Source organism: Neovison vison, chromosome 1, assembly GCF_020171115.1.
Source record: "Neovison vison isolate M4711 chromosome 1, ASM_NN_V1, whole genome shotgun sequence".
NCBI classification, from domain to species: Eukaryota; Metazoa; Chordata; class Mammalia; order Carnivora; family Mustelidae; genus Neogale; species Neogale vison.
In genome coordinates, this window is record NC_058091.1 from 294,465,547 (window position 1) to 294,475,950 (window position 10,404).

Genomic DNA, 10,404 nt, shown 5'->3' on the forward strand with positions numbered 1-10,404 from the left:
AAGGATATGAAGTTTTCAAGCAGATCCAGGAATGTTGTCAATGTCCTAAAATTCACTCATGATACACATCCGCTGGTCAGAAGATCCAAGTTTAGGAAACTTAAGAATTGTCTTCTCAACATATACAGTCTCAGGACATTTACACTTCTTCCTTTGAATCAATAGACTCGGTTACTTGGAGCAGTTTTAGGTTCATCGAAATATTGACAACAACTACAGAGAATTCCCAAATACTCCTCCTCCTATCCACAGTTTCTCCTACAATTAAATTTTGAATGAGTGTAATGTATTTGTTATCGTTGATGAGCCAGTATTGATACACTGTTATTAACTAAAGTTTTTATAGTTTACATTAAGGTTTACTTTTTGTGCTGGACAGTTTTATGGGTTTCACCAAATGTGTAATGTCATGTATCCTCTATTAAGGTATCAAGAGAAGAATTTTACTGCCCTTAAATTCTTCAGTACTTGAGTTATTCACTTTTTTCTTACCCACAGTCCCTGGCGTTAACGAATCCTCTGTCTTTACAGTTTTGTCTTTTCCAGAATATCATGTTGTTGGAGCCATGCAGTATATAGTCTTTTCAGACTACCTTCTTTCAATGAGCAGTATGCATTTAAGTTTCCTCTATGTCTTCTCATGTCCTGATAGTTCGTTTCTCTGTATTAATAAGTAGTATTTCACTGTTTGTATGATCCACAGTTCACTTATCCATTCACCTAACATCTTAGTTTCTCTAGCTTTCAGCAATTATGAGCAAAGTTGCTCTAAAATCTGTATACCTATTTTGGTTTGCGTCAAATTTTCAACTCTTTTTTTTTTTTTTTTTTCTAAATACTGCAAACATTAGTGATGGGAAACCTCACTAAAATGGACTGGGCAGGTTTTGGCTGGGGATGCTCTCACACCATACCACCCTCATCAATTGCAGAGTTGGGCATCACCTTGCATGTAGACAACACTCTACTACTCCAGCCAGAGGAAAAGACGTTCTTCTCATCCTTGCCTGCAACAGCTCTGCCAGGGAAAAGCCACCATACTTTGAACTCCCAGTTCATTCCAATGGGTTTTTAGCTCATGACAACCTTCCAATGTTACCCCTTCTCTCCTTAAAAAAAAAGTGTGCCTCTCCCTAAGCTACCCTCATTTGCATATGATGTTGACATAGCTTGTTTGTCCCAGATTGCATCCCTCCTTTATTCTTCAATAAATCCGTCATTGCTAGTAAAATAACTACCAGTTTTACTTTTAAGGTTAACAATACCTAGACAATACCTAGGGGACAAAAGAGTAAGACTATGTTCAGCTTTGTAAGAAACTTTCAAACTGTTTTTGAAAGTGGCTGTACCATTTTTTCATTTCTATTAACAATGAAATGTTTTGCTCCACACCTTTTCCAGCATTTGGTGTTGTCATGTTTTTTGGAATTTAGCCATACTGATAGGTGTATAGACGTATCTTGTTTTAACCTACAATGACTTAATAACATTTAGATGTTGAGCATATTTTCAATATACTTATTTGCCATCTGCTTATCTTCATTGATGAAGTTTTTGTTTTTCGTTTTTTTCCCCCAGATCTTCTGTCTACTTTTTAACTGGGTTGTTTGTTTACTTATTGTGGAATTTTAAAAGGCATTTGCATTTTTCAGACACAAATCCTTTATCAGATATGTCTTTTGCAAATATTTGCTCCAAGTCAGTAGCTTGTGTTTTCATTCTCTTAATGGAGTCTTTAATAGAATGGTATTTTTTTTTTTAATTTTAATGTAGTCTAACATCAGTTTTTTGTTTTTTGTTTTTTCTTTTTTCCTTTCATGCATTATGCTTTTGAGGTTGTATCTAAAAACTCATTGCCAAACCCAAGATCACCTAAGTTTTCTCCTGTACTATCATCTGTATGTTCTATAATTTGGTGTTTTACATTTGTTTCCAGTTTCTGGTCTGACATGTAAAGAGATTGGAGCTTTTCACTCCTGTGCTCACAGTAAGATGAAAATTGAAGAAACCGGAAATCAATAATATTTCCTAGATTCATCAGAACATTGAGGTAACAGAACAAACTGCTCTCCTAAAAGCTGGAGAGACAAATAGGCAGATACAGAGAATGGCAGTTTATGGGGAACAAAGCGGAGCCCAGGACAGAAGCCTACAGGTACAGCTACTACTACCTGTAGACATTTTAAATTGTAATTGATGGATTGCTGAATGCTAAGTGTGGACTAGCTTGAGATTAAAACTACAAGTGGGCAAAAAGAGAAGGTAAATGACACAAAACAAAAACTAAAACCCTAATCTAAAAGAAACAGGGATGAGAATTCTATTCCTCTGATCTTTAGAAACTATGCAATCAAAAAGAGAGTATAATGAAATATTTAAAGTGCTAAAAGAAATGCTATCACCAAACTAGAATTTTGTCGCCAGGAAAATTATCCTTCAAAAATGAAGGAGCAATAAAGAATCTCTAACACAAGCTTTGCGCAGTGGCAGTATCGTAGCCAATGAGGTTTATCCGAGGCGCGATTATTGCTAATTGAAAGAATCTCTAACACAAATAAAAACTGAAGGACTTTTTACCAGTAGGACCGCCTTGTAGGGAATGTCAAAATAAGTTCTTCAGAGAGAAGGAAAATGATAGCAGTCAGAACTGATCTACATACTGGAAGAAAGGTTAGAGAAAGAATAAAATAGTAGTAAAATAATATATTGTATTTTCCTTATTCATGCACTGAGGTTTGCAAAATTTTGAACATTTATTTTTATTTATCAATTGGAATTATTTTATAAAAAGATACTTTTGCTAATATACTATTTGATAATCCACTGTTATGGCACATACAGTGATAAAGGATGAATGCAGAATCCCTTTCCAGTGACCAGTTTTTAGTATCATTAAAATCTCATTAACTTTTTAAAAAGATTTTATTTACTTGTCGGAGAGAGAGAGAGAGTAGCGGGGGGAGCCACAGGCAGAGGGAGAAGCAGACTTCCTGCCAAGCAAAGATCCAGATGGGGGACTGGATCCCAGGACCCTGGGATCATGACCTGAGCCCAAGGCAGACTCTGACCCACCCAGGCATCCCCAAATCTCACAAATTTGGCAAACTTCTACAGCAATTTATGGTATAAATCCTTATAAACTAGAAATAGAAAAAAAACTTTCTCATCCTGATAAAATCATACTATAAAATACTACAGCTAATGTTATACTTAATGGTGAAAGACTGGAATGAACTATCTGAACAACATGTATTTGATAAAGAATTTGTACCCAGAATATGTAAAAACCTCTTACAAGTTTTTAATGAAGAAAAAAATGTTTCAATAAAACTTGCTAAAATGTTTGAAGTTATACTTCACCAAACAAGGTATTTGAATGATAATTAAGCACATAACAAGGTATTAAACATTATTAGCCATTTTAGAAAATACATCCTATACATCCCCACTAGATACTATCTACATCCCTACTAGAATAATTACATTTTAAAAGACCATTATCAAATATTGGTAAAGAACTCTCATGTATTGTAATGCAAAATTTACCATTTTGAAAAATAATTTTACAATTTCCTATAAAAGTTAAATTCATGATTATCATAGACTCAGCAATTTCATTCATAATTACCAAAGTAAATTAAAGCACGTATACTCCAAAGACAAGAACTGATTTATAGTAGCTTTCTTCATACTATCTGAAAATTTGATAGTGTGTTTATATCCATACAATGGAATCCAAATCAATACCAAACATGAAAGGACTCTGTTATATACAGTAGCACAGTGTTACATTGTGGTTTATACTACAAAATATATATCTGGTTTTTGTCCCCATTTATGGCATAGAGCTCCTAAAAGCCTTGGAATTTCCAAAGTAAAGAAAACCACCAAAGTATCTCCTGTTATGTTAATAAGGTGACTTTTAGACACCTAAGGATGGTGGGCTGGTTGCTAAGAGAACCACCATGTGACCAATGTTGTGACCAACAAGCCTTCATAAAAACCCAAAGGACAGGGTTCTGATAGCTTCCAGATTGCTGAACATGTGGAGATTTGGGGTGAGTGGCTGACCTGGAGAGGGCATGGAAGCTCTACAACCTTTCCTCATACCCTGCCCTATGCATCACTTCCATCTGGTGGTTTCTGAATTATATCTTTTTATAATAAGCCAGTGATCTGTGAAGTAAAATCTTTCTCTGAGTTCTGTAAACCACCTTATCCATTAACTGAACTCTGGAAGGGTATCCTGAGAAACTTATTGATAGCTAGTTGGTTAGAAATAGCGGTAACTACCTGGGCTTGTGACTGGCATTGTGATGGGTAAGCAGGGGAGACAGTCTTGCAGAACTGAGCTGTCACCTTCTGCAATCTGACCCAATCTCTGCGTAGGTAGTCTGAACCGAGTTAAATGGTAGGACCTCCAGCTGGCGTCTGAGAATTTCTTGTTTGCGTGGGAAAGTCCACCCACCCCCTGCCCCTGACACACACACACACACACAGGAACTAGATCTAGGAATCCAAAGATATGGATAATTCTCAAAGAAAGGCATATGAAAGAAGGTGACCCCCAAACACTGCATATTATATGACTTTGTTTAATATAGTGATAGAGAGCAGTTTTTTGACTGCTCATAGCTAGAAGATATTAGGAAGAGATTGATTGCAAAGGGATAGGAAATATTTCAGGTGACAGAAATGATCTTTATCATAATATGGTTAATTAAATGATTACAAACACTTAAGAAAATTATCCAATTGTATATTGAAAACTGATTAATATGACTATTTAAAAATAATATTTCAATAAAACCCAACTAAAATAAATAAATAAAAGGACAGATAATCTAAGGTCATTTAATTTTAAGGGTAAAATGCTTTGCATTATTCTACATTTCCTTCTTTGGGAAATACTACAATGTATAATCATAATTATCATCCTGTGTTTAAAAAGTGTCTAATTCTTTAAGGTACTTATTGGACATGCAGTCTCTGTCAGAAGCAGAACTAAAACTCTATTCTTTCAGGCAACAGTCTCTTTGAGAGGTCCATTCTAGTTTGGTGCCACACATAGATTGTTTTATTTCAGTATATTTTATGTAAAATTCCAGACTCCAATTTTAATTTTAATTTGAGCCATATTTTACAGTCATGTTTTGCCACATCTATAGGCTCCAAACAATTCTTCGTCCTGTTCTAAAGTCCTCTGATACATTGCCTACCACACAGGCATACGTATACATAGGCATACTTCTTCCACAGGATGCACACCTATAAAATCTTATCTTACTCTCTAGTGAATGAATGAAGGAAAATGGGAATTTATAATATGATCAAAAGATAATCAGCATTTAATAAATTGTGTGTGCGTGTGTTAGATATTCTACATTTTGGAAATGACAAAATATATCCTATTTAAAATTGAACAGAAAATAAACATTATTTCATTTATGAATTCTACAACATAAGAAATTAAAGTGTACAAAATGTTAATTTTTTATATGGGGAAAATATATTTAAAATAAGTCTTTTGCCATCATCCTAAGTAATGGTGAAAGACTTCTCTCTCCATGTCTATCTTTCTTTTCTTTCTCTCACTCATGGAAAATACCCACATAAAAATAATTAATGGCATTAATAGAAAAATATGAACTATTTAATATGGAACAATATTGCCAAATGGAATTTAAAGTTCTAGAGAGAAAGAAACAGTGTACTGAAAAGTTCATGTTTTCTTACCTCCTAATAATTGGTTGTCTTGACTTCTTGAAAGTGGTAAAATTCTTTCTGCTTTTTGAGATGATAACTCAGTAGAACTGTCAAAAAGATCAAATTTCCTTCAAAGTATTAGATTTTGTCACAAAATTTGGAAGTACCAGTTCTCTTGGGGTAAATGTAAATATGCAGTGTCAGTTTTTTTGTGTGTGTTTTTTCCAACTCTGTGATGCACTATCTCTTGGGAAATAGATTTGCTTCACTTACTTCTCAAAGATTTACTTTGGACTAATAAATATTACTTTAGAAAATTCAAGGTAAAATGATTCTTAATAAACAACTGATGAATTTTTTATGCTTCAAAATTCTTTAAATTTCAGATATCAATTAAGATTAATTAATTAACTTGATAAGTGTATTATTATAAATCATTGTCATTAGTCAAAATTTTACTCAGTTTAAAATCATGGTAGGCATTAAATAGTTAACCACTTAAAATAGATATAAACTATTTTATCCTCAACTAAATTGTGATGGTAAAAATAAATAAACTCAGTTTTCTTATGAATATAAAATGGTGGTAAATTCTTTTTTTTTTTTTTTTAAAGATTTTGTTTATTTATTTGACAGATAGAGATCACAAGTAGACAGAGAAGCAGGCCGAGAGAGAGGAGGAAGCCGACTCCCTGCTGAGCAGAGAGCCTGATGTGGGGCTCGATCCCAGGACCCTGAGATCATGACCTGAGCCGAAGGCAGAGGCTTTAACCCACTGAGCCACCCAGGCACCCCAAAAATGGTGGTAAATTCTTAAACATTTATACTTTAAATAAGCTAAAACATTCATCAAAAGCAAGAATAACAAAACTTAGACAATAAGCTATGAAAATATAGTCACTAGTATCTAAACTTCAAGAATTAAACAAACCAGAATAATAACCTAAATTTTCAGAAAAATTAAGCAATTAGATATCTTAATTAAGAAATTTAAATTGAAAATGCAGTAAAAATATAGGTATATTTTATTATATATATGCATATATGTACATTCATACACTACCACATCTTTATTTGTAAAGTTCAACTTTTATTAAATGCCAAAGATCTGTCATGGGGAGATTGTCTAAGTACTTGCTGTTTACTTTCATCCTAACAATATTGCAGTGTATGCGCTCTTAATTTTTTTTTTCAAGAATCTTAATTGATGCATAATTGACATACAATATTTTATTAGTTTCAGTGTTTCAACATTTGTGTACATTGTGAAATAATCACCACAAGAAGTCTAGCTACCATCTGTCGCCATACAAAGTCAATACAATGTTTTTGACTATATATATTTTCCGTGTGCACATTACATCCCATGACTTATCTTATAACTGTAAGTTTGTATTGGATTCTCTTCACCCATTTTGTCCCCCATGCTCCCTTCTCTCTGGAAACCACCAGTCTGTTCTCTGTATCTGTGCATCTGAGTTTGGTTTGGTTTGTCGTGTATGCACTGTTTTACCGATTTAACAAATGAGGACGCCGAGATTCATTGGCTAAATAGCTTGCACAATCTTCTAAGTGGCAAAGGTTGTGTATTTTACTCCAGATCTGCCTTTCTCTAAACCTCGTGATATACTTACCCTGCTGCAGATGTTCGTGGTTTGCTGGATGACAACACAGATGCATAAATAAACAACTGTGACATGGAAATACACTACTAGGAGCTAATGTGCTTAGCAAAGTCTTTCATTTTTTGTATCTGCCTGATAAAGAGACACAAAAATATTTATCTCAAAAGAGAAATGTTTGCTGACTTTTCTTTCCCTGTGTACGATCTTCTGTATAATTTATAATGAATTTTTAGAACCGGCAGTGTTCATACAATCTAAGCATAACTGCCATAACCACTAAGATTGCACAGTTTTCCAGTTGTCCTTTCTGGGACTCATCTAAATATTTTCCAGTAAATTACTTCATGACTGATCTGATTTTAATAAACATGCAAATCAAACTGAGATTGGGATGTAAACAGGTAGAAAAATAATCAAAACTCTAATCTAACTGAAAGGATGAATACTCCATAGGGAAATTGATAAAATGATTTAATTTAAAAAATCAATACAACAAATTCAATTTAATTATTTAACATATTTAGAGAGATACAATTTAAATGTCATGAAATATACCCATTTTACATGTATAATTCAGTGTGTCTTTTTAAAAATATACATGGAGAGTTGTAAGTCAACACAATTTAAATTTAAAACATTTTTATCACTCTAAGAAGAAACTCCATGTCCATGAGCAGTCACTGCTGTTTAGCCCACATTCCTCCAGACCCAGAGGATCTTTCTGTATCTATAGATTTGCCCATTCTGGACATTTCATATGAATGGAGTCATAATAGGTAGACTAGAATAGGTAGTCTTCAGTATTTATCAATATTTCATTCACACTGTATGGATAAATATTCCATGGATGTAAAAACCACATTATATTTATCCATTTATCTGTTGATATACATTCAAGACTTTCCCCCCATATTTCAGCAAAAATGAATAACACTTCTATGAACATCTGTGTGCAACTTTTTTCATGGATATATGTTTTTATTTCTCTTAGGTATATAACTAGAAATGGAAAAATTTCATCATATGTTCATACAATGCTTACATTTTGAGGAAATATCAAGTAGTTTTCCAAAGCACGCCATTTTACATTCCCACAGGAAAAGTTTGACACTTCAAGTTCTTTCCAGCCTTATCAACACTCATTCTGTCTTTGGAAATAGAGCCACCTTATTAGATATAAAGTGACATCTCATATCTTCATTTGTATTTCCTTAATGATTCAATGTTGAACATCTTTGCATATGTTTATTGATCATTTGTATATCTTCAGTGGAGACATATCTCTATAATTCTTTGTCCGTTTTTTAAATGAGGTGAATTTTTAAAATTATTGAGTTTTATAAGTACATATTCTGATAAATGTAAATATAAAACTCCAGAATATAAATTCCAAAAGTCATTGCATATATTTCCTTCTCTACTGAGGATGTCTTTTCCCTTTTGAGATGATATTGTGTGCAACACAAAAGTTTTGAATTTTCATGGAGGCTGCTTTTTGTTAATTTTGTCAGTTGTAATTTTGGGGGGTTACATATGAGAAAATATTATCTAACCAGATAAAGTTGTTTCTTTGTTTTTTTTTTTTTTTTTTTTCTATGTTGTGGTTTCAGTACTTACATTTACTTCTGTAATCCCTCTGAGGTTTTTTGTGTATGAATTGTGGAAAGGGTCTGACTTCATTATTTTGCATCTGGATATCCAGTCTTTCTGGTAATATTTGTAGAAAAAGCTATTCTTTTCTCATTGAATGATCCTGTACCTTTGTTTGCAATCAATTGATTAGACATGTAAGGTTTTGTTTTTGGACTCCCAATTCTACTTCAGTGACTGATGTATCCACCTTATGTCAATACCACACTGGCTTAATTACTGTAGCTTTGTAGTGAATCCTGAAGTCTGAAGGTGTGGGTCCTCCAAATTTTTTGTTCTATTTTAAGATGTTTGGACCAATCTGGGTTCCTTGCATTTACATGTGAACTTTAGGATCACTTTCAACAGTATTTGAAAGAAATTCAGCAGGGATTTTGATAAAGATTAGTCTTAAACCTGTACATCAGTTAGGGAAGTGGAGACATCTAAATAATAAAGCCTTTGACCCATGAACAAGTTTTCTCATTTATTTAGATCTCCTTTAATTCCTTTCACAATGTTTTACAGTTTTCACTATACAAGTCTTGCATTACTTTTGTTGAAAACATTCCTAAGTATTTTATTCTTTCTGATTCTATCTTAAAGGATTTTTTTAACTTAATTTTATGGTTAAAATTTTTATTGGGAGTATATAAAAACACAAATGATTATTTTATATTAATCTTGTTTAACTTGTTTATTGGTTTTAATAGTTTCAGTTTCTTTTAAATAAATGAATCTTTTAGGATTTTTTTATTTATAATAACATGTCATTTGAAAATAGGGATCATTTTACTTCTTTATTTTAATCTGGATGTCTTTATTTTTAATGTCTATTTGTCCTGCCTATAAAATACCAGTAAATTTTTGGGTTTAGTTTGCGCTAATGATCTTTTTAATTTCTTAAGATTAGAAGGTTAGGTTATTCATTTGAAAACTTTTATTTTTTTTTTTAAATGGCATATTGCAGCTGTAACTTTTCCTCTGTGTACTGCTTTAGCTGCATCATAGCAGATTCAACTTTAATATTTAATGTCACTTTCAGTTATATTAAAACTATTTATAATATATCTTGTGATTTTTTTCTTTGATCTATCAGCTAGCAATATAATTTAAATTTTCACATATTTATGAATTTTTAAATTTTTCTTCTGCCTTCTGACTCTAATTTTAACACATTATACTGAGATAATATTATTTGTTTGACTCGATTTTTTCTTAAGATTTTATTTATTTATTTGACAGACAGAGATCACAAGTACACAAAGAGGCAGGCAGAGAGAGAGGCGAAAGCAGGCTCCCTGCTTGAGCAGAGAGCCCGATGCTGGGCTCCATCCCAGGACCCTGGGATCATGACCTGAGCTGAAGCCAGAGGTTTTAACCCACTGAGCCACCCAGGTGCCCCAATGTATGACTCGATTTTTTAAAAAAATTTATAATATGG

The 10,404-nt window shown here is 32.9% G+C and overlaps 1 pseudogene; it reads left to right on the plus strand.

Moving 5' to 3' along the window:
• The first annotated feature begins 2,472 nt into the window (after nt 1-2,472).
• LOC122897175 lies at nt 2,473-2,644 on the plus strand (annotated as a pseudogene).
• Nucleotides 2,645-10,404: the final 7,760 nt, after the last annotated feature.